Source organism: Callithrix jacchus, chromosome 1 (genome assembly GCF_049354715.1).
Source record: "Callithrix jacchus isolate 240 chromosome 1, calJac240_pri, whole genome shotgun sequence".
Classification (NCBI taxonomy): Eukaryota; Metazoa; Chordata; class Mammalia; order Primates; family Cebidae; genus Callithrix; species Callithrix jacchus.
Genome location: NC_133502.1, coordinates 148,218,077 through 148,243,690, shown reverse-complemented (window position 1 = coordinate 148,243,690; position 25,614 = coordinate 148,218,077). Strand labels below are relative to the sequence as shown.

At 37.6% G+C, this 25,614-nt stretch overlaps 1 protein-coding gene and 1 pseudogene across 7 annotated transcripts in view; both read right to left on the bottom strand.

The window, feature by feature from the left end:
- Nucleotides 1–25,614, bottom strand: part of INVS (inversin) — a 196,847-nt gene that overhangs the window by 138,076 nt on the left and 33,157 nt on the right. The gene's annotated exons all lie outside the window — the stretch shown is intronic.
- Nucleotides 1–25,614, bottom strand: part of LOC144582601 (homeobox protein NANOG-like) — a 39,488-nt pseudogene extending 13,874 nt beyond the window's left edge. The window contains exon 1 of the transcript XR_013535638.1: nucleotides 1–25,614. This exon is cut by the window's left edge and continues 13,874 nt beyond it. The product of XR_013535638.1 is annotated as a homeobox protein NANOG-like (transcript).

Below are 25,614 nucleotides of genomic sequence, written 5' to 3'. Positions count from 1 at the left end.
AAGTAGCTAGGACCACAGCTGTGAGCCATCATGACTGCTAATTAAAAAAAAATTTTTTTTTTATATAGACAGGGTCTCACTATGTTGCTCAGGCTAGTCTCAAACTCCTGGGCTCAAGTGATCTTCCTTCCTTGGTCTCCCAGCGTGCTGGGATTATAGATGTGAGCCATTGTGCTTGGCTGACCTTAGCACTTCCTATGAGTAATTATGTTTCAGTATAAGTGTACTCACAATTATACAGATAGAGCTCTAGAAGAACTGCATGAAATCTGAGAGATTTCTGTAATCACGATAAACCATTTGAAATTTTAAATATTTCTAGCTTAGATCAAGTAAAGCAAGTACTTTAGATAACCATAATTCTAAATTATTAGTCAGCAGTATTGAGAATTTTGCTGATCTTCACTGTGGATTACACAAGTGAGTAAAATCATAGAATTTTCAAGCTAGCACTGATATAGGAAGAACTTACTGAAATATTTGTAATGGTAATAAATAGCACGAACCTCAGGGTTTGAAGGGCTCAATGAGATAACCTGGTTCATCCATCTAGTGTCTTTTGTACAGTTGTTTTAGAGTACTTTTTGAAGTCATTTCAAATTGGTTAGCTCAGCTTTGAATGACTATAGAATAGGGACCATGTGGTTATAGAGATGGACTGAATATACAATCCATAAGTTAAAAATGCCTATTCACATACTCTTGGCATTACTGTCAACTCACCTTTATTCAAGGCTTTCATAAAGATATACTGTATAGATGATGCTTACAAATGCTTAATACCTACCACATTGTAAAAACATTTTTTAAAAATTTTACGTGCTTTTGGACAACAGCAATGTACTGAATTTGTACATAGAGAATGCATTCATAAAGAAGTTTATAAATTTTGTTTAGGAAATTGTGTTTAATATTGATCATTATTAAATTTGTTCAATTTCTAAGAAATTTGGTGGAATTTAAAGTATTTACTTGGCCTTGCAGAGACAGTATTAAAAGCGATATAGAGAACAAGTTAACTCATTTTTCTCAAATATCTCCTCCATTCATACTCCAAATGATGGCATGATAATATAAATATAAAGGAGTACAGCATGTAGCGGTATATTAAAAAAACATTTTGGGACTGAATTGGATATAATACTATTGATATCACTTAAATGCAATTCTGTCACTTGCTAAGGAAGAAAAAATTGGGCATTCCTTTAAGAAGCAATTTAGCCAATGCATAAATCTTCATTTTTTGGATTACTTCGGGTTAGAATAAATAAAAGATTTTGTTTTATAAGAAATCACATTTCTAAATGAGCATGGGAGAAAAACAACTGTCAAATATCCATACTTTATTATTAACTCATTTATCCTTTTAACTTAATGTCTCACTTATTTTTTCTATTAATAGTATTAAAAATGCTTATCACTTGTTAATTCTGACAATGAGATGACAACTTATGCAATTCTCTCATAAAGTTTCATTTTTCATCTCCATTCAAGTGGCTTATCTTCTGGCATCACTAAAGACAAAAGAACCAACCTGGATTTGTATAGCATGTGTGTGAATGTGTATGTATATTATATATCCAACCTTAAAAATATCATTTAAAGTTCCACAGATTTATTATCTAAAGGGATATTTAATTAAGTTTAAAAGGGAGCATATGTTAGCTGAATCAACTTCAGGATCTATTCCTTTGTATAAAGGGCTTTCACATGCCTTTCTCCTCAATTCTGAAAGCACAAGGTTCCTTATTCCCTTCACCATGAATAAGGCCGACATTTGACAGCTTCACAAGGCTGACAGGGTTACCCAACAGCCCACCCTCCCTATTCTCAATCCAATTAGACCTCTAATCCTCCAGATGAAAGGCCCAACTGCTCACGTTCCTCATGACAACGACAGCTATTGATTATTTGTCACTGCAGCTAACACCTTCCCTGTCGAGGCTGCTCTGACAGAAGCAAACCTACCAAATTAGACAGCACTTTATCTGCCCTGGAGGCCAAATGGCACAACAAGTAAAGGCTAATAAATGGTATAAAAATGAACAAATCATAACATTATGACAGGCTGATCGTTGCCAGTAGCCTCCCAGCTCAAGCTTGATGTTGTGTTAGTTTGGCTCCTTCTCTTTCCCCTCTGCTCTAGCTCCAACTTTGACTGAATTAAAGGCCAGAACAATTAAGGCATTTGACCAGCAAAGATAAGCCAATTGAAGTATCACCAAGGGATAAAAATGCCAATAACTGACTGCCATTTGTCAATACAAACATTTTGGAGATGCAAATGCTCCAGCTTCTGCTCTCCACTAGGCTGCACTGACTCACTTTCCAACGAGAGTCAGCTCAAATGGACAGTCTGTGGCTATTTAACCAGAAGAGAGAAAAAATAAAAAAAAGAAAGAAAAGAAAAGAGAAAGAAATATCTAGTCCCAAGAGAGGAAGTATTCTATGAAGTACAAGCAGGAGTCGCTGGGGTGGGGAGGAAGGACCGTATGAGAAAAAGAAAGATAGCAAAACAGGTCTATTCTTCCTTTAAAATATATTCTAGTATTAGATAACTGGAATCTCATCATATTGTTTTTGACTATAATATATGCATAATGCAGGAAATCCTGGACCACCTGGGAGAATTAATAAAGCTATAACTTCAGAAGTATAGTCGTTCATTCAACAAATATTTTTTGAGCACTACCTGTTCTAGGTAATGAGGATAAATTAGGAATACAAAGACCAAAAATAAATCCTTGACTGCATGGAGTTTATATTCTAGTGGGGCAAAGACAATAAGCAAGATGAATAAGTAATATATAAAGTATTTTAGATAGTGCTAAGGGCTAAGAAAAGACATAAAGCAGAGTAGGGAGAATACAATGTGTGAGGTGAGGCAGGTATGAGACAGGATAGCCAGAAAAGGGTTCACTGAGACAGTGACTTTTGAGTAAGAAACTGATGAAAGTGAGGGAGTTCAACACAGAGATTCCTACTAGAACAGCATTCCTAGGAGAGGGAAGGGCAAATGTAAAAACCTGTGATGAGAGCTTTACTCACTTATTAGAAGAACAGCACTGAGGTCAGAGTGGTTTATACAGAGGAAATAAGGGAAAGATTAGAAATAAGGTCATACAAACAACAGAATTCAGAACATGACATAAAAGGCTTGAGAGGCCACAGGAAATTCTTAGTCTTTTACTCCGAGATGGAAAATCTTTTTTTTGTTTTTGTTTTTTGAGACAGGGTCTCCCTCTGCCACCGAGGCTGGAGTGCAGTGGTGCAATCTTGGCTCACTCTGACTCCCAGGTTCAAGTGATTCTCACACCTCAGCCTCCAGGGATAGCTGGGGCTACAGACATGCAACACCATGCCTGGCTAATTTTTGTATTTTTAGTAAAGATGGGGTTGTGTCATGTTGGCTGGGCTGGTCTTGAACTCCTGACCTCAAGTGATCTGCCTGCCTTGGTCTCCCAAAGTGCTGAGATTACAAGTGTAAGTCACTGCGCTCAGCCAGAAAATCCTTTAAAGGGTCTGGAGCAGAGGAGTGACATGCTTTGACTTACATTTTAAAAGATCATTCTGGTTTACATGTTGGGCATAGACTGCAGGGGGTAAGAGAAGAAACCAGGAGACCAGTTAGGACACTATTATAATTATCCAAGCAAGGCTACTACAATAATCCAACCCAACGTGATGGTGGCTAGGACCAAAGTGGTGGTAAAGGGAATGTTGAGAAAGTGGTTGCATTCTGGATAAATCTAGATTTGTATATAAATCAACAAATCAAATTTGTTTACAGATACCAGTATCATACAGGTGAATAGGACTTATAAAAATATTAATAAGTGCTTAATACACGTTAGTTGAATTGAATTATCTACCTGGCAGTTCTGTTAAAAATGCTACTCCTTGCAGCAAGGGATCTGTGGTTTCTTTTTTTTTTTCTTAGACAGGGTCTCATTCTGTTGCCCAGGCTGGAGTGGTGCGACCATGGGTCACAGCAGCCCTGACATCCCAGGCTCAAGTGATCCTTTTGCCCCAGCTTCCTGAGTAGCTGGGACTACAGGCATGCACCACCATGCCTGGCTAGTTTTGTTTTGTTTGTTGTTGCTTGTAGAGATGGGGTCTTGCTCTGTTGCCAGGGCTGGTCTCAAACTCCTGGGCTCAACCCATCATCCTGCTTCGGCTTCCCAAAGGAGGTCTGGCTAAAACACAATTTTTCTAAAGATGACTTTATGCAGAAACTTTGGAGTCAAACATCTATATTTGCACCCTGACTCTGCCACTTAGTGACAAATTACTCAAGCTCTTAAGTCTCAGGTTTTTTCATCTAGACAATGTGATACTCTATCATTCTTGACTGGCTGAGCAAAAGGAGTAGAAATGTAAAAAGAGGTTAAGTTTAAAACCTTTTAGCCCCAAATTAGAATAGGAGGTGATGAAATAATACGTTTATTGCTTAAAAAAAAATCTCGGCCAGGCGCAGTGGTTCATGCCTGTAATCCCAGCACTTCGGGAGGCCGAGGTGGGTGAATCACGAGGTCAAGATATCGAGACCATCCTGGTCAACATGGTGAAACCCCGTCTCTAAAAAAATACAAAAAATTAGCTGGGCACTGTAATCTCAGCTACTCAGGAGGCTGAGGCAGGAGAATTGCCTGAACCCAGGAGGCGGAGGTTGCGGTGAGCCGAGATCGCGCCATTGCACTCCAGCCTGGGTAACAAGAGCGAAACTCTGTCTCAAAAACAAAACAAAACAAAAAAATCTCCAAGCTCTGCCCACTATAAAAGCCTAGAAATAATCACCAACCCAGTAGCAGTGAACTCCCTAGATCCTAGATTGTGTTCTCCAAATACTTTTTCCTACCAAAAGTAAAGCAAATGGAGAAATGGCTGATTCCAGGTCTGAAGCAAAAAATACAGAAATGAATCTGGAATATTTGGACATAGCAGATAGCAAGTAAGCTATCAAACACTAGGACCATGTCAAGTGGATCCAGAAGTCTAGTTGAATGGCCTCCCACAAGCCAAAAATAGAGTAATCTGAATATTAATTAAGGATAATAACTTCAATGGATTGATACAGCAAATGTTAAAATGATACTAAAAAATTCTAGGCCTTGTTCATAATGATATTAAAAATGAAAAAAATTGATTATACTAGGAGGATGCCAGGAAATCAACTCATTATTTTGAAAATTGGTAAATAATGTGAGAGAATCAAGCATTCTTCCTTCATTTCTTCCTTTCTTATATGAACTAGACCATAGATTGTGAGTAATATATATGTATATAAGGGGAAATTTCTCTTTAATGAATTATTCCAGCTAATAACTGTAGGATCGATGATAGAAATAGAATGTCATCATTTTGTAACTCCTAATGAACAATGAGCTCTAGGTACTGAGCATCACTAATTGCTAACATCATAAAAATAGATACAACAAAACATTATGTCCCTCCTAAGAATGAATGTACCATAATAATAAAATAGTTTTGCCAAAAATGGAACTGTAATCCTAACAAAAAAGAAATGATAAATGCTTGAGGTGATGAATACCCATTTACCTCCGATAACATAATGACAGAGTGAGACTCCACCTCAAAAAGTAGAAACAAAAATAATAAAGTCATTTGAATAATTCTTTCTGCAGTTAAGCTACCAACTTAATACACAGGTGTCTTTGTTTTATTTGGTTATCAATCTTTATGGACTGCTCATTGTAGACACTTAAATTTTTTTTTTTTTTTTTTGAGATGGAGTCTCACTCTGTCACCCAGGCTGGAGTGCAATGGCATAATCTTGGCTCACTGCAACCTTTGCCTCCCAGGTTCAAGCCATTCTTGTGCCTCAGTCTCTTGAGTATCTAGGATTACAGGCGTGTGCCACCACGCCTGGCTAATTTTTGTATTTTTAGTAAAGACTGAGTTTCACCAGGTTCGACGGGCTGGTCTCAAACTACTGACCTCAGGTGATCCGCCTGTCTTAGCCTCCCAAAGTGCTGGGATTATAGGCATGAGCCACTGTGCCTAACCTGTACACACTTAAATTATTATCATTATGGAAATAACTTACAAAGTTCCAAAATCAGAACTATAGAACAAGATATACTCAGATAAGACTAGCTTCCATTCCTGTCCCCTCTACATTATCTCCTTCTGCCTTTATGTAAGAGTCTTTATTCATTTTTCATTTACTTTTTCATCTTTTAAAAATATAAGAAAATGTTTTTCTCCTCTTTCCTGGAAAAAAGGTTACACATACTCATTAGCACCTTACTTTTTTCTCTTAATAATAAACCTGGAGGCCAATTCACAGCTATATATAAAATAAAGAATATCATACACAATATTCTGCACTTGCTTTTTTCATTCCAGATCATTTTATAATGTTATACAAAAATATTTCTCATTACTCCCTACAGATGCATAGCATTCTGTTATGTGAATATACCCTTGTTTATTTAGCCAGTCCTCTACAAGTACGTTTGCAGGCAGGGCATGGTGGTCACACCTGTAATCCCAGCACTTTGGGAGGCTGAAGAGGGCTGATGGTTTGAGCCCCAGATTGAGACTAGCCTGGGCAACCTGATGAAACCCCATATCTACAAAAAAAAAATTCAAAAATTAGCTGGTTGTGGTGGCACACACCTATAATCCCAGCTACTCAGAAGCCTGAGGTAGGAGGATTCCCTAAGCCCAAAAATGTCAAGACTGCAGTTGAGCCATGATTGTGCCAGTGCACTCCAATCTGCGTGGAGAGTGAGATCCTGTCTCAAAAAAACAACAAAAAAATTGCATTTGCTTTCAAGCTTTCTCTATTATAAATCATGCTGCAATTAAATAACCTCATGTATACATTTTTTATTTTTTTTACCACATATTTATAGACTAGATTTCCAGAAGTGGCAATGTTAGATCAAAGGTAAATGCATATTCTGGTTAATTTTGATGGATATTGTTACGTTTCCCTCCATAAGAGTTGTACCAATGCTATAATTTGAATGCCCCTCCAGAATTCATGTTGAAATTTAATTGTCATTATGACAGTATTGAGGAGGGAACATTAACAGGTGATTAGGCCATGGGGGCTCTGACCTTATGAATGAATTACTGCTGTTTTCATGAAAGTGGCTTCTTGATAAAAGTGATTTTGGTCCCCCTTTTCCTCACTTGTTCTTGCCCTCTTTTGCCCTTCTGCGTTCCACTGTGGAATGACACAGCTTGAAGACCCTCAGCAGATGCTGATACCTTGATATTGGACTTCCCAGTCTCCAGAATTGAGAGAAATAAATTTCCTTCCTTATAAGTTACCCAGTCTGTGGTATTCTGTTATAGCAACACAAAACAGACTAAGAAAACCATTCCTTCAGCAATGTGTGAATGCTCACTTCCCTACAGTTTTGCCATCAGAACATGTTGTCAAACTTTTGGAGTTTTGCCAGTCTGAGAGATGAAGCATGTTATCTCTTTCTCATTTTAATTTGTATTTCTTTTATGATAATATTGAGCATATTTTCATATACTTAAGGGCCGTTTTCTTTTCTGTGAACTATCCAGATATACTCTTGCTCATTTTTATTGGGTCAGTAGTGTTTTTCTTCTTCACCTTACATATGAGGAGTATTAAACCTTTGATAATGATATAATTTGCAAATATTGCTTCCAATTTGTCTTTTTTTTTTTTTTTAGCATTGCTTACCATATTTTCTGGAAAGAAAAAGTATTTTTTATTACTATGTTGCCATATTTATTAATCTTTTCCCTATTGCTTCTATATTTTGACTCACAGATAGAAACTTTTCCTAACACTGAGATTATTCACTGCAAAACTTCTTGGTATCGTTAACATTTTATAATATGTATAAGCATTACCATTCAATTAAATAACAATTTAAAGCATGCACCTGTGTATACCTGTATATACACACACGCACACACACACACTCACACACAGTATTAGTTTGCAATCTCTATGACACTGAAATAACCAGTTATATACATGAAGTTTACAATCATTACTTCAAAGTACAGTCTAATATTTTAGCCCAAATTCCTTAAGAGAAAATGGCTTACAAAGAGATAAATGACAAAGAGATAGGAAAGACTTGAATGAAAGGACCCAAACCATGTCTTCTGAAATCTATAATTGTTTAAGATAAACTAAGAGTATATGTCTAATAAATTGCCTGAAAATGAGTAGTTATATTGTGAAATGTTAGTTTTATTATAATAAAATCTGAAAGACCACATATTTAGACATAGGTTAAATTTAAAGTACTTTGAGATATAGTATAATGCCTGATACATATTAAATACTAAAAATTTATCTGTTGAACAAATGAATGAATAAATGAATAATATACCCATCAGAACTGGAATGGTCAACAAGTGGATTCTGATAGATTATATAAAATTTTTCAAGAGGTTGAGTTAATACTGATGACATAATTTAGACAAGTATAATAAAAGAATAAAACAACTTTTTAAATTAGTGAAGTTTGTTTCAGTACTAGTGTTTCAATGATTAAGCTTTTCTATAAGCAGGATCTGTTTTAATAACAAAGGTTAGGATGAGAATCCTGGTGACTCATAAGTGGGAGAGATGACAACTATACTGAATGGCAGACTCAAGAATCAAGAGGACCTGAGTAGGTTACATGATGAACCCAATTCAAATCAGCAAGCATGGATTGAGTGTTGTTAAGTACTACTAGACATTGGAAATAAAAAAGATGACTAAGATACTCTTCTACATTAAGATGCTCATCATCTGTGGAGAAATAAAACATGTAAATAAATAAATGTATTTCAGAGTAAGAGGTGGTATAATAGTGGTTGAGTACACAAGGTACTGGAGGAACAAAGGATGGAATGGTCAATTTAGCTAAGTATGTCTGGGAAAGTTCAAAGTATGGATACAGTAAGATGCTACATTTGGGTCCAAAAACCACAGCCATATTAATACAGGATGTAGTTAAAGCAGATTTAGAGCTTTTATTTGAAAAATCTTCAATATGAAACAACTGTATTTCATTACCAAAATGTCAACAGTGATAGTCATGTAACACTCTGGGCTCATCAGACTGGCATCGTATTCTGTTGGAGGTATCACGTTTTGAAGAGAATTTAGACAAATATGTGCATATCTGGTGAAACTGCTCAGGATGAGGAGGTTGAAAGCATATTATATAAGGAATGGGTGAAGGAATAGATAGTACTAAAACTGGAGGAAAATTTCCTCACTTGGTCAGAATGATTCTTTTATTAATACATAAGTCAGACCATGTCACTCCTTTCTTCAAACCTTCCTCATCTCATTTGGAGTGAAAACACATTCTTGACAATGGCCTCTAAGGCCCTACAGGATCAGGCCACCATTCCTTCTCTTTCCTCATCTCCTATAGCTCTCCTTTTGCTCATACATTATAAGGTATATATATATATATTTATTATTATTATTATTAATTTATTTTTTGAGATGGAGTTTTGCTCTTGTTACCCAGGCTGGAGTGCAATGGCATGATCTCGGCTCACTGCAACCTCCGTCTCCTGAGTTCAAGCAATTCTCCTGCTTCAGCCTCCCAAGTAGCTGGGACTATAGGCACATGCCACCATGCCCAGCTAATTTTTGTATTTTTAGTAGAGACGGTGTTACACCTTGTTGACCAGGATGGTCTCAATCTCTTGACCTCATGATCCACCCGCCTCAGCCTCCCAAAGTGCTGGGACTACAGGCATGAAGACAATTTATACTAATTTTCTTGCTATTTTGCAAACATTCTAGGCTTGATCCCATCTGAAGGCCTTTGTTCTGACTGTTCCTTCTGCCTGCGACGAATGCTCTTCCCTCAGGTGTTTGCATAGCTAACTTTCTCACCTCCTTTAAGTCTTCCTTCAAGTGTAACCATCTTAATGAATACTACTTTGATTGCTTCATTTAAAATTACAAACTTTCCTCACTAGTTATCCCCTCCCTGGGTCTCTTAATCCCCCTTACTTTGGCATTTTAGTCATTTGCACCTTGTAAAAGCTTAACAGCTAAAGAAGGTACAAAAAGACTCCCTATGTTAGTCCTATGATTGGTCATAGTGAAAATGTCGTGCCCAAGAGCTGACAGTATTCACACCATAGGAATAATAATCATCCTGATTCCCTCTCATTCTTTTTTGAGTCACAAAATATGAGTTGGAAAAAAACAAGAACAGGAAATTATGTAAACAAATACTGCCCTATGACATAAGAAGGTAATTAGAAAATTAATGCTCAAATTTTCTTTAGAATTGATGTTATACACAAAATTAATTTTTAAAAGGTTAAATAAAAGTAAATGGATTTGAAGTTCCTTTTTACCAGCCATAAAAATATTCGCTGGCCCTGTGCCCGGAGTTTAAAAGAAACCAGCATGAGTCTAATGAAAAACAAGCTGTAGGTTTCATGGAAATTCAATATATACTCTTTCTTTTCCTTTTAGTTTTTGATTGGTTTCCATGGGAATCTAGGCTTGTGAGATCTCTGAATCTATTCATGGAAAGCAGATGCTTGTATTTTCATGACTTTGTAAAAATGGGAGTCAGTGAAGAGATGAAGATGATTAGAAAATGAATACAACTGTGGGAAACATAATATTTAAAAGAAAAGTCCACAACGATGTAGATTTTACAACAAAATCTTCAAGGCTGCTCTACAGTGTTTGAGAGGTATGATAAAGAAAAAACACTGGATTTAAAGAAAGCAGCTTTGGGTTCAAATCCTGAATCTGACCTATGAGAAAGAAACCCTTCAGTGCTTCTTTGGAGTTTAAACAGAAAAACTGGATCTGGGTTTTACTCATGGCCAACAGGACCAGAAGTCTGAGAAAGTAAGCTTTAGTATAGTATGTGAATTTTCTCCCAGTACAGCAGTATCAAGAATACTAAGATGAGAATCGGAAAATCAGAACAATTCATCACTCTGCGAGTGACAAGGTGACTTGAAGAACTTTTTCAAACTATACCTCAGTTTATTTATATACTAAACACTTAATATACAACTACTATTCTAACTGCTATGAAGCTACTATGAAGCTAGTAGATACTAGAACCACGTTAATACTAGAACCACGTTAGAAAAATTCAAAGTGGCAATTTCAGTCAAGATATGTTGACATGTTATTCTTGGTGACTATAAATTTTATCCATGTAAACAGAAGTACATAAACTATCATCAAAATGTTAAAGGACAGACAGGCTTTTATTTTAACTCTGGTTCTGATTGGAACAGTAATTTGAATGTAAGAGCCTAAATATTTGAAAGCAGGAGAGAGGATCCAAGATGGCTGAATAGGAACAGCTCTGGAGAGCAGTTCCAAGCGAGAGCGCAGAGGGTGAGTGATCACATTTCCAAATGAATTTTTAGCGCCCAGAGACCAGGAAATTCTAAGGCAGAAAAGCATCACAAGTCTCCACCATGGCTGTTTCAGTCAGCGCAAAAAAAAAAACTCAAACAAATCTGGGTGCCATTTCAACCGGCGCCTAGAATGCCTGGGAGACAGTCATCCACTCAACTGAAAAAAAGGGGGCTAAAACAGGGAGCCAGGTGATCTGGCTCAGTGGGTCCCACTCCCACAAAGACCAGAAATCTGAAACCTCTGGATTGAGTTCCACAGCAAGCACAATTGGACCAGGGACAGTATAGCTCTATAGGGGGGAAGGGCATCCACCATTACTGAGGCAGTCCACCATTACCAAGGCAGTCTGCCGTTACAGAGACAGTCTGCTATTACTGAAGCAATCCACCATTACTAAGGTGGTTCCAACCATACCTGTGTAAACAAAACTGCAAGGAAGTGCACACAGCAGCTGGGCAGAGCCCATGGCAGCTCAGCAATGCCTCTACTGGCAGACTGTGATTAGGCTGCCTCCTTGCTGGGCAGGGCATCTCTGAAAAAAGGCAGCAGCACATCAGGAACTTATAAATAAAGCCCCACCTTCCCAGGACAGTGCACCTGGGAAAAAAAGGCGGTTAGGAGTTCTGCTGCAGCAGACTTAAATGTACCTGCCCAGCAGCTCTGAATGGAACAAAGGAGCTCACAGCTCAGCACCTGAGCTCCTATAAGGGACAGATTATCTCCTCAAGTAGCTACCTGACCCCTGTATATCCAAAGAGACACCTCATAAAAGAGAGCTCAGGCTGACATCTGATGGGTATCCTTCTGGGACAAATATAACAGAAGAAGAAACTGACAGCAACTCTTACTGTTCTGCAGCTACTGCAGGTGATCCCCAAGCAAGCAGGGTCTGGAGTGGACCTCCAGCAGTCCTACAGCAGAGGGACCTGGCTATAAAAAGGAAAACTAAAAAACAGAAAGAAATAACTTCATAATCAACAAAAAGGTCGTCCCCTCAGAGACCCCATCTGAAAATCACTGACTACAAAGACCACAGGAAGATTAAATCCGCAAAGATGAAAATAAACCAGCATAAAAAGGATGAAAACACCCCAAACCAGAATGCCTCTCTTCCTTCAAGTGATCATAGCTCCTCACCAGCAAGGGAACAAGGTTGGATGGAGAATGAATCTGATGAATTGACAGAAACAGGCTTCAGAAAGTGGGTAATAACAAAATTCTCTGAGCTAAAAGAACATGTTGTAACCCAATACAAAAAAAACTAAGAACTTTGAAAAAAGGTCTGATGAAATGCTAACAAGAATAAACAGCTTAGAGAAGAATATAAATGAATTAATGGAGCTGAAAAACACAGCACGAGAATGTCGTGAAGCATACAAACATTTCAATAGCTGAATTGACCAAGCAGAAGAAAGGATATCAGAGATTGAAGATCAGCTCAATGAAATAAAATGAGAAGGCAACATCAGAGAAAAAAAAGAGTGAAATGAAACGAACAAAGCCTACAAGAAATATGGGATTATGTGAAAAGACCTAATCTACGTTTGATAGGTGTACCTGAATGTGACAGAGAGAATGAATCCAAGCTGGAAAACATTATTCAGGATATTATCCAGGACTTCCCCAACCTAGCAAGGCAGGCCAACACTCAAGTCCAGAACACACAGAGAACACCACAAAGATATTTCTCAAGAAAAGCAACTGCAAGGCACAAAATCACCAAATTCTCCAGGGTTGAAATGAAGGAAAAAAAGCAAAGGGGAGCCCAAGAGAAAGGTCAGGTTACCCACAAAGGGAAGCCCATCAGACTCACAGCAGATCTCTTGGCAGAAACCCTACAAGCCAGAAGAGAGTGGGGGCCAATATTTAACATCCTTAAAGAAAAGAACTTTCAGCCTAAATTTCATATCCAGACAAACTCAAGCTTCATAAGTGAAAAAAAAATAAAATCCTTTACAAACAAGCAATTGCTCAGATTTCATCATCACCAGGCCTGCCTTACAAGAGCTCCTGAAAGAAGCACTAAACATAGAAAGGAACAACCACTACCAGCCACTCCAAAAATGTACCAAATGGTAAAGAGCATCGACACAATGAAGAAACTGCGTCAACTAAAGGGGAAAACAACCAGCTAGTATCCAAATGGCAGGATCAAATTCACACATAACAATATTAACCCTAAATGTAAATGGGCTGAATGCCCCAATCAAAAGACACAGACTGGCAAATTGGATAAAAAGCCAAAACCCATCAGTGTGCTGTATCCAGGAAACCCATCTCACATGTAAGGATACACATAGGCTCAAAATAAAGGGATGGAGGAAGATCTACCGAGCAAATGGAGAACAAAAAAAAGCAGGAGTTGCAATCCTAGTCTCTGATAAAATAGACTTTAAACCAACAAATATCAAAAGAGACAAAGAAGGGCATTACATAATGGTAAAAGGATCAATGCAACAAGAAGAGCTAACAATCCTAAACATATACACACTCAATACAGGAGGATCCAGATACATAAAGCAAGCTCTTAATGACCTACAAAGAGATTTAGACTCCCACACAATAGTGGGAAACATTAACACTCCACTGTCAATATTAGACAGATCAATGAGACAGAAAATTAACAAGGATATTCAGGACTTCAACTCAGACCTGGACCAAGCAAACCTAATAGACATTTACAGAACTCTCTACCCCAAATCCACAGAATATACATTCTTCTCAGCACCACATCACACCTACTCTAAAACTGACCACATACTTGGAAGTAAGTCACTCCTCAGCAAATGCTAAAGAACAGAAATCATAACAAACACTCTCCCAGACCACAGTGCAATCAAATTGGAACTCAGAATTAAGAAACTAACTCAGAACCACACAACTTCATGGAAACTGAACAAGTGGCTCTTGAGTGATGACTGGATAAACAATGAAATGAAGGCAGAAATAAAGATGTTCTTTGAAACCAACGAGAATGAAGACACAACATTCCAGAATCTCTGGGATACATTTAAAGCAATGTCTAGAGGAAAATTTATAGCAATAAATGCCTACATGAGAAGCAAGGAAAGATAAAAAATCAACACCTTATCATCAAAATTGAAAGAGCTAGAGGAGTAAGATCAAAAAAACTTTAGCAGAATACAAGAAATAACTAAGATCAGAGCAGAACTGAAGGAGATAGAGATACAAAAAACCCTTCAAAAAATTAATAAATACAGGAGCTGGTTTTTTGAAAACATCAACACAATAGATCACAAGCCAGATTAATAAAAGAGAGAAGAATCAAATAGATGCAATAAGAAACAATAAAGGGAATATCACTACCAATTACACAGAAATACAAACTACAATAGAGATTACTACAAACAACTCTATGCACATAAACCAGTAAGCCTGGAAGAAATGGATAAATTCCTGGACACTTGCACCCTCCCAAGCCTAAACCAGGAAGAAGTTGAAACCCTGAATAGACCAATAACAAGGGCTGAAATTGAGGCAGCAATTAAGAGCCTACCAAAAAAAAAGCCCAGGTCCAGATGGGTTCACAGCCGAATTCTACCAGACATAGCAGTCCTTCTGAAACTATTCCAAACAATCCAAAAAGAGGGAATCCTTCCCAAATCATTTTATGAGACAAACATCATCCTGATACCAAAACCAAGCAGAGATTCAACAAGAAAAGAAAACTTCAGGCCAATATCCATGATGAACGTAGATGCAAAAGTCTTCAATAAAATACTGGCAAACCAATTGCAACAGCACATCAAAAATCTTATCCGTCACAATCAAGTAGGCTTCATCCTGGGGATGCAAGGCTGGTTCAACATACGCAAGTCTATAAACATAATTCACCACATAAACAGAACCAAAGACAAAAACCACATGATTATCCAATAGATGCAGAGAAGGCTTTCAACAAAATTCAACAGCCTTTATGCTAGAAACTTTCAATAAACTAGGTATCGACAGAACATATTTCAAAATAATAAAAGCTATTTATGACAAACCCACAGCCAATATCATACTGAATGGGCAAAAACTGGAAGCATTCCCTTTGAAATCTGGCACTAGACAAGGATGCCCTCTCTGACCACTCCTATTCAATATAGTATTGGAAGTTCTAGCCACAGAAATCAAGCAAGTAAAAGAAAGAAAGAGTATTCAATTAGGAAAAGAGGAAGTCAAATTGTCTCTATTTGCAGATAACATGATTGTTTACTTAGAAGACCCCATTGTCTCAGCCCAAAATCTGAAACTAATAAGCAACTTCAGCAAAGTCTCAGATAAAAAATCAATGTGCACAAATCACAAGCATTCCTATATACCAATAACAGACTTAAAGAGAGCCAAATCAAGAACAATATGCCATTTAGAATTGCTACAAAGAGAATAAAATACCTAAGAATACAACTAACAAAGGATGTGAAGGACCTCTTCAAGGAGAACTACAAACTAATGCTCAACAAAATAAAAGAGGACACAAATGGACAGAAAAACATTCCATGCTTATGGTTAGGAATAATCAATATTGTGAAAATGGCCATACTGCCCAAAGTAATTTATAGATTCAATGTTATCGCCATCAAGCTACCCATAACTCTCTTCACAGAACTGGAAAACTCACCTTATCTTCATATGGAACCAAAAGAGAGTCCGCAGAGCCAAGTCAATTCTCAACAAAAAGAACAAAGCTGGAGGCATCACACTACCTGACTTCAAACTGTAATACAAGGCTACAGTAATCAACACAGCATGGTACTGGTACCAAAACAGAGACATAGACCAATGGAACAGAACAGAGGCCTCGGACACAACACCACACATCTACAACCATTTGACCTTTGACAAACCTGGCAAAAACAAGCAATGGGGAAAGGATTCCCTGTTTAATAAACAGTGTTGGGAAAACTGGCTAGCCATGTGCAGAAAGCAGAAACAGGACCCCTTCCTGACACCTTATAATACAATTAACTCTAGATGGATTAAAGATTAAAACATAAGACCTAACACCACGAAAACCCTAGAAGAAAAGCTGAGGCAAAACCATTAAAGACATAGACATAGGCAAGGACTTCATGACTAAAACACCAAAAGCATTGGCAACAAAAGCCAAAATAGACAAGTGGACCTAATTAAACTCCAGAGCTTCTGTACAGCAAAAGAAACAATCATTAGAGTGAACTAGCAACCAATGGAATGGAAAAAAATGTTTGCAATCTACCCATCTGACAAAGGGGTAATATCCAGAATCCATAAATAACTAAAACAGATTTACAAGGAAAAAAAAACAAACAAACCCATTCAAAAGTGGGTGAAGGATATGAACACTTTTCAAAAGAAGACATATATGAGGCCAACAAACACATGAAAAAAATGCTCATCATAACTGGTCATTAGAGAAATGCAAATGAAAACCACACTGAGATACCATCTGATGCCAGATAGAATGGCTATCTTTAAAAAATCTGGAGATAACAGATGCTGGAGAGGACGTAGAGAAACAGGAACACTTTTACACTGTTGGTGGGAGTGTAAATTAGTTCAACCATTGTGGAAGACAGTGTGGTGATTCCTCAAGGACCTAGAAATAGAAATTCCATTTGACCCAGCAATCCCTTTACTCGGTATATATCCGAAGGATGATAAATCATTGTATTATAAAGACACATGCGCACGTATGTTCACTGTGGCACTGTTTACAATAGCAAAGACCTCAAACTGTCTAAATACCCATCGATGATAGACTGGACAGGGAAAATGTGGCACATATATGCCATGGAATACTATGCAGCCATAAGAAATGATGAGTTTGTGTCCTTTGTAGGGACATGGATGAATCTGGAAACCATCATTCTCAGCAAATTGAAACAAGAACAGAAAATCAAACACTGCACGTTCTCACTCATAGGCAGGTGTTGAACAATGAGAACACATGGACACAGGGAGGGGGGCATCACATGCTGTGGACTGTTGGCGGGGACTAAGGGAGGGACTGCGAGGGGTAGGGAGTTGGGGAGGCATAACATGGGGAGAAATGCCAGATATAGGTGATGGTGATGGAGGCAGCAAACTACATTGCCATGTATGTACCTATGCAACAATCTTCCATGTTCTTCACATGTGGAATCTAAAGTGCAATCCAGAACCTAAAGTGCAATCAAATATATATTAAAATATATATATTTGGAAGCAGCTTCTAAACTAGAAAATGAGAGGATAGGTTTAGAGATAGTTTCTACATACATGGAAGAAGACAAACAATGTTAGTTTAAAAACTCCAGAAGTTGGAATAAAATGAAGCAAGACTCTTTAGGACTTTCTCACTGCTTGAAGAAAGTAGTCTAGCTAGCGTTGAAGTAAACTGCAAGAGCTGTCTAGTAATGCCATCTCAATCCTCCTGTTTCAGCCTCCCAAAGTGCTGGGATTACAGGCATAAGCCATGACACCTGGCCTTTTTAAATTTTTCTTTGCAATTTATAGTCTTAATTTTACATAGTCTTATTTTTAACCCATATCTTATTCACTTAACAATATATCTTGAAGGTATTTCCATTTTAAAAACTAGATTCCTATTGATGGACATTTGAGTTGCTTCCACCTTGTTTTTGGAAATATTGCTCCCGTAAATAACCTACTACATATGTCATTTCTTACTTGTGCAGGTTTGTCTTTAGGATAAATTACCAGAAATGGAATAGCCTGGTCAAAGGGTATATGCGTTTGCAATTTAGATAACTATCCCAGGGGCAGAGTATGAAAAAACTTATTTATCCACAGCCTCACCAACATAGTGAGGTGATAGGTGGGAAAAATATCTTAGCATTGCTTTAATTTGCATAACTTTTATATGCATATTTGAACATATTTTCATATGCTTGAGGGTCATTTGAATTTCTTTTAATGTAAACTGTCTGCTGATTTTTCTCTAGGTTGCTTATCAATTCCAAGGAGCAATTTGTATTTGTTCTCTGTTTTAAGTTCAAATGTATTTTCCAGGTTGTCTTTGACTTTATGTTTGTGGTTCAAGAACATCATTTTACAAAAGGATAAATATAAGAGGTCTCGTAGAGGCCTACAGTAGACTATGCATAAAAAACTAAGCATATAGTTGTGTTTTGCTCCATGTTATACAGTTCGTGGAAGAGTTTAGTCTATAACTGAATTAACATGTGATTAGGCAGAAGAGGTAAAGGAGAAAGAAGTGAACAAAAACTAATTCAACATGTTAATTTAACAAACACATTCAATCAATATAAATTGAGCACCTACTATGTGCCATGCAGTTTTTAAACCTGAGTGACTAAAAGAATACAGTACCATAAATTGCAAATGAAGAAATTGAAAACAGGTACTCAAACAAGTATATGTACACATATGTTCACAGAAGCACTATTCACAATAGTGGAAACACCACTTGGATGAATGAATAAATAAACTGTGGTATATACACAAAATAGAAAATATTATTCATCCATAAGTTAACTGTATACTGGCTGCACGCGGTGGCTCAGGCCTGTAATCGCAGCACTTTGGGAGGCCGAGGTGGGTGGATCATGAGGTCAAGAGATCGAGACCATCCTGGTCGACAAGGTGAAACCCCATCTCTACTAAAAATACAAAAAAAAAAAAAAAAAAAAAAAACTTAGCTGGGCATGGTGGTGTGTGCCTGTAATCCCAGCTACTCAGGAGGCTGAGGCAGGAGAATTGCCTGAACCCAGGAGGCGGAGGTTGTGGTGAGCCGAGATCCTGCCATTGCACTCCAGCCTGGGTAACAAGAGCGAAACTCCATCTCAAAAAAAAAAGTTAGCTATATACTGTCAACTAGAAGCTTATTCTATTAACTACCTCTGTTATTTTCTCTTTCCTTTCTAAATCACTTAATTTCACCTTAAATTCTAGACTCATTAAAAAATGTAATAATTAAAGACGGTCTCATTGATTTTATAAAAGAAAAGATTATTCATCTATAAAAATGAATGAAGTACTAATACATGTGACAGCTTGGATGACCCTCAAAAACATTATTCTAAGTAAAAAAAAGTCAGAGACAGAGGTCATATATAATTCCTTTTTACGTGAAATACCTATAAATCCATAGAAACAGAATGCATATTGGTAGTTGGTAGGGGCTAGGGAGAGAAGGCAATGGAACAAAGTGCTTAATGGATAAGAAGTTTTACTTTAAGTGATGGAAATGCTTTAGAACCAGATAGAGGTAGTGGTTGCACAACATTATGAATGTACAAAATTTCCCTGAATTATTCACTTTAAAATGGTTATTGTGACTGCGCATGGTGGCTCACGACTGCAGTCCTAGCACTTTGGTAGGTCGAGGCAGGCTGATAGCTTGAGCCTGGGACTTCAAGACCAGCCTGGGCAATAAGGCGAAACCCCTATTTGGAGGGGCCAGGTGCGGTGGCTCACACCTGTAATCCCAGCACTTTGGGAGGCCGAGGCGGGTGGATCACGAGGTCAAGAGATCGAGACCATTCTGGTCAACATGGTGAAACCCCGCCTCTACTAAAAATACAAAAAATTAGCTGGGCACGGTGGTGCGTGCCTGTAATCCCAGCTACTCAGGAGGCTGAGGCAGGAGAATTGCCTGAACCCGGGAGGCGGAGGTTGCAGTGAGCCGAGATCGCTCCATTGCACTTCAGCCTGGGTAACAAGAGCGAAACTCTGTCTCAAAAAAAAAAAAAAAAAAAAAAGATTTGGAAACAAAACTTGAAATGAATAAACTTTCAGGCTTAAAGAACATGCCAGAATCTCTGGGGTACATTTAAAGCAGTGTCTAGAGAGAAATTTATAGTATTAAATGCCCAGAGAAGTGAGGAAAGATACAAAATCGACACCCTATCATCACATTAGAAGAACTAGAGGAGCAAAATCAAACAAATTCAAAAGCTAGCGGAAGACAAAATATAACTAAGATCTGAGCAGAGCTGAAGGAGCTAGAGACACAAAAAACCCTTCAAAAAAATCAGTGAATCCAGGAGCTGGTTTTTTGAAAAGATCAACGAAATAGATAGACCACTAGCCAGACTAATAAAAAAGAAAAGAGTGAAGAATCGAATAGATCCAATAAAAAATGACACAGGAGATATCACCACCGATTCCACATAAAGGCAAACTATCATCAAAGATTACTAAAAACACCTCTATGCACATAAACCAGTAAATCTAGAAGAAATGGATAAATTCCTGGACACTTACACCCACCCAAGACTAATCCAGGAAGAAGCTGTATATCTTAATAGACCAATAACAAACTCTGAAGTTGAGGCAGCAATTACTAGCCTAACAACCAAAAAAAAAAAGTCCAAGACCAGACGGGTTCACAGTTGAATTCTACCAGAAGTATAAAGAAGAGCTGGTACCATTGCTTCTGAAACTATTCCAAACAATACAAAAAGAGGGAATCCTCCCTAACTCATTTTATGAGACCAACATAATCCTGATGCCAAAAGCTGGCAGACACACAACTAAAAAAGAAAATTTCAGGCCAATATCCATGATGAACATTGACGCGAAAATCTTCAATGAAATACTGACAAACTAAATCCAATAGCACATCAAAAAGTTTAAACATCATGATCAAGTTGGTTTCATCCCGGGAATGCAAGGCTGGTTCAACAAATGCAAATATATAAACATAATCCATCATACAAACATAACCAAAGACAAAAACCACATGATTATCTCAATAGATGCAGAGAAGGTCTTCAACAAAATTCAAAAGCCCTTTATGCTAAAAACTCTCAATAAATTAGGTATCGATGGAATATATCTCAAAATAACAAAAGCTATTTATGACCAACCCACAGCCAATATCATACTGAATGGGCAAAAACTGGAAGCATTCCCTTTGAAACCTGGCACTAGACAATGGTGCCCTCTCTCACCAATTCTATTCAACATAGTATTGGAAGTCCTAGCGACAGCAGGCAAGAAAAAGAAATAAAGCGTATTCAGTTAGGAAAAGAGGAAGTCAAATTGTCTCTATTTGCAGACAACATGACTGTATATTTAGAAGACCCCATCACCTCAGCCCAAAATCTCCTTAAGCTGATAAGCAACCTCAGCAAAGTCTCAGGATACAAAATCAATGCGCAAAAGTCACAAGCATTCCTTTATTCCAATAACAGACAAACAGAGAGCCAAATCATGAGCAAACTCCTATTCACAATTGCTACAGAGAATAAAATACCTAGGAATACAACTAACAAGGGACATGAAGGATCTCTTCAAGAAAAATTACAAATCACTGCTCAAGGAAATAAGAGAGGACACAAACAAATAAAAAAAAATTCCATGCTCATAGTTAGGAAGAATCAATATCATAAAAATGGCCATACTGCCCAAAGTAGTTTATACATTAAATGCTATCCCTATCAAGCTACCATTGACCTTCTTCACAGAATTGGAAAAACCACCTTAAACTTCATATGGAACGAAAAAAGAGCCTGCATAGCCAAGACAATCCTAAGCAAAAAGAACAAGGCTGGAGGCATCACACTACCTGACTTCAGACGAGGCTACAGTAATCAAAATACCATGGAACTGGTACCAAAACAGAGATACAGACCAATGGAACAGAACAGAGGTCTCAGAAGTAACATCACTCATCTATAACCATCTGATCTTTGACAAACCTGACAAAAACAAGCAATGGGGAAAGGATTCCCTGTTTAATAAATGGTGTTGGGAAAACTGGCTAGCCATATGCAGAAAGCTGAAACTGGACTCCGTCCTTACACCTTACAATAAAATTAACTCCAGATGAATTAAAGATTTAAACATAAGACCTAACACCATAAAAACCCTAAAAGAAAAACTAGGCAATACCTTTCAGGACATAGGCATAGGCAAGGACTTCATGACTAAAACACCAAAAGCAATGGCAACAAAAGCCAAAATAGACAAATGGGACCTAATTAAACTCCAGAGCTTTTGTACAGCAAAAGAAACAATCATTAGAGTGAACTGGCAACCACACAATGGGCAAAAATTTTTGCAATCTATCCATCTGACAAAGGGCTAATATCCAGAATCTACAAATAACTAAAGGAAATTTACAAGAAAAGAAAAAAACAACCTCAACAAAAAGGGGTGAAGGATATGAACAGACACTTTTCAAAAGAAAATATTTATGCAGCCAACAAACATGAAAAAATGCTCATCATCACTGGTTATTAGAGAAATGCAAATCAAAACCACATTGAGATACCATCTGATGCCAGGTAAAATGGCGATCATTAAAAAATCTAGAGACAACAGATGATGGAGAGGAAGTGGAGAAATGGAATGCTTTTACACTATTGGTGGGAGTGTAAATTAGTTAAACCATTGTAGAAGACAGTCTGGTGAATCCTCAAGGATCTAGAAATAGAAATACCATTTGACCCAGCAATCCCATTACTACATATATATCCAAAGGATGATAAACCATTCTATTACAAAGACATATGCACACATATGTTCACTGCAGCACTGTTTACAATAATAAAGACTTGGAGCCAATCTGAATGCCCATCAATTATAGACTGGACAGGGAAAATGTGGCACATATACACCATGGAATATTATGCAGCCACAAAAAAGGATGAGTTCATGTCCTTTGCAGGGACATGGATGAATCTGGAAACCATCATTCTCAGCAAACTGACACAAGAACCAAACACCTCATGTTCTCACTCATAAGTGGGAGTTGAATAATGAGAACACATGGACACAGGGAGGGGAACATCACACCCTGGGGCCTGCTGAGGGGTGGGGAGGTCTAGGGGAAGAATAGTAGGGAGTGGAGGGACTGGAGAGGGAAAACATTAGGTGAAATACCTAATGTAGGTGATGATGCAGCAAACCACCATGGCATATGTATACCTATGTAACAATCCTGCAGGACCTGCACATGTACCCCAGAAATTAAAGTATAATTTAAAAAAATCTAACTAGGATCTAAGCCTATATACATCTCTTTTCATTTAAATAAGACAGATTTGTTTGAGCAAATGTCAGATCCAGAAAGGGTAGGAGCTGGGTACAGAAACATTAATGGTTGAAGTATATGATAATCTTTCTTTAACGCAAATCTAATGTTTTCAATTAAAGAATAAAACTTAAGACATTGCTCTGAAGGTTAAATGTATAAGGAGTTATATACATATATATATGTACCTGTATATATGTATATATATATTTTTTATTTTTTTACTATTTTTTTTTGTTTATTTTTTTGAGACAGAGTCTCACTTTGTTACCCAGGCTGGAGTGCAGTGGGGTGATCTCAGCTCACTGCAACCTCCACCTCCTGGGTTCAAGTGACTCTCATGCCTCAGCCTCCCAAGTGGCTAGGATTACAGGCATGTGTCACCATACTCAGCTCATTTTTGTATTTTTAGTAGAGGCGGGGTTTCATCATGTTGGCCAGGCTGGTCTTGAACTTGTGACCTCAAATGATACGTCCACCTCAGCCTCCCATAGTGCTGGGATTACAGGCATCAAGGTTACAATCTAGTGAGCACTAAATGTCTTTGCATTATGACTGGAATGTAGATCTTATAAATTCAGATGCCGCTTTTTTCATTATGCTGTATGTACTCTGCAGAGCACTGGAAAATAACAAGGTCCTTGTTATGTAGCAAAAAAACAAGTTATCATTAAACATTAACTTTCTCACTTCCTCTGTTTCTGAAGTCGGAGTTTAGGGGTTTAATGAAACCAAGGGTGTTAGGGTCTGGTGAGATGTGAGAGGAGCAGCAGTGGTCCCCTATATCCCTAAGGTTTCCTTTCCTATACAGTCTTCCCTACTTTAGGGCCAAAACATCTCCCTCTAATCAAAAGAGAACCTAGAGCTCTTTGTTTTCCCATCTGTAAAACAAGAATAATTTTCATGGGCCCTTCCAATTTTCATATTTTATAATTGATTGTCAAGAATATTCAGAGAGATGGAGTCTCACTCTGTTGCCCAGGAGCTGGAGTGCAGTGGCACAATATCGGCTCACTGTTAATTTCCGTCTCCTAGGTTCAAGTGATTCTCCTGCCTCAGTCTCTTGAGTAGCTGGGATTACAGGCATGCTCCATCATGCCCAGCTAATTTTTGTATTTTCCGTAGAGACCAGGTTTCACCATGTTGGCCAGGCTGTTCTCAAACTCCTGAGCTTGTGATCCTCCTGCCTCAGCCTCCCAAAGTGCTGAGATTACAGCCCTGAGCCACCGTGCCCTACCCTGTTCTCCATTCTTATCTCTATACTTAAAATAACTAAAAACAAAGAACAACATTCCAGGCATATGCAAAGGCAAAGAGAATAATGAGCACAGTAATTTACAGAGGGAAGAGAGGTAAAAGGAGTAGAGTTTAGTTTCTTCATTCAAGGACAAATTGGACAAGATCCTAAAGAGCTTTTCTATCTCTGACATCTACTGATCCCTTAAAGAGTACTTTGATGTTTCTACCTATATTGTAGTGTGACTAATAGCAATAATATTGATGATGCAGTCCTTGAGAATAAATTACTCCAACAAACAGAATGCTTTATATCTACAGACTCATTATCCCTACATAGAAGATAGGATGTATTATTCCATTTTATAGATGAAGAAATTGAGGCATACAAGAGTGTTATTTATTGAGAAATTAAGCTCACAGAAAATCTTTAAACATCCTGATTGCAAAATTGTAAGGGGGGGAGTGGATAATGAAAAGGAATAAATATAATTGTTAATTTAAACTTCAACAGTTTTGAAGGCCATGCCTATTTAATATTCACATTTACTGATTAATTTATTCATTCATTCATGTATTCCTTAAAATAAATTACTGTCTTTATTAAGTGGAGGAAACTACGATAGGACTGTAACTATAAAATCAAATATGGTCTCTGCCCTCAAATAGTTTTACTGGGGGTGAGATCTAGATAAACAAAATCTCCAGTAAACTGTGGTGAGTAGAGCTACATATAAACTGAGAGGGAATATAGAGTTGAAGGGGACTGGGGCATGTATTGTTTGTTGTATTTGTGTGTGCAAGTGCAAAATAAGAAAACCTAACAGTGTTACCTGCTATAAGTGTTCCTGAAAAGTTTCAGAGGTATTCTGTCTTTTTCCTTTTTGTAAATCATTAATATGGAAACAGCATATCTTGAAAACTGAAAATTAGTATTCAATTTTCATAGATGAACAGAAAATTATTTATTGTTTATTAATTTTAAAAAAGCACAATGTAGCTACAA